This window comes from Piliocolobus tephrosceles, chromosome 21, assembly GCF_002776525.5.
Source record: "Piliocolobus tephrosceles isolate RC106 chromosome 21, ASM277652v3, whole genome shotgun sequence".
Classification (NCBI taxonomy): domain Eukaryota; kingdom Metazoa; phylum Chordata; class Mammalia; order Primates; family Cercopithecidae; genus Piliocolobus; species Piliocolobus tephrosceles.
In genome coordinates, this window is record NC_045454.1 from 19,385,238 (window position 1) to 19,385,906 (window position 669).

The following is a 669-nucleotide window of genomic DNA, read 5'->3' on the forward strand; positions in this document are numbered from 1 at the left end:
CTCATTTTATGAGGCCAACATCATCCTGATACCAAAGCCTGGCAGAGACACAACAAAAAAAGAGAATTTTAGACCAATCTCCCTGATGAACATCGATGCAAAAATCCTCAATAAAATACTGGCAAACCGGATTCAGCAGCACATCAAAAAGCTTATCCACCATGATCAAGTGGGCTTCATCCCTGGGATGCAAAGCTGGTTCAACATTCGCAAATCAATAAATGTAATCCAGTATATAAACAGAACCAAAGACAAGAACCACATGATTATCTCAATAGATGCTTTTGACAAAATTCAGCAGCCCTTCATGCTAAAAATGCTCAATAAATTCGGTATTGATGGAACGTACCTCAAAATAATAAGAGCTACTTATGACAATCCCACAGCTAATATCATACTGAATGGGCAAAAACTGGAAAAATTCCCTTTGAAAACTGGCACAAGACAGGGATGCCCTCTCTCACCACTCCTATTCAACATAGTGTTGGAAGTTCTGGCTAGGGCAATCAGGCAAGAGAAAGAAATCAAGGGTATTCAGTTAGGAAAAGAAGAAGTCAAATTGTCCCTGTTTGCAGATGACATGATTGTATATTTAGAAAACCCCATCGTCTCAGCCCAAAACCTTCTTAAGCTGATAAGCAACTTCAGCAAAGTCTCAGGATACAAAAT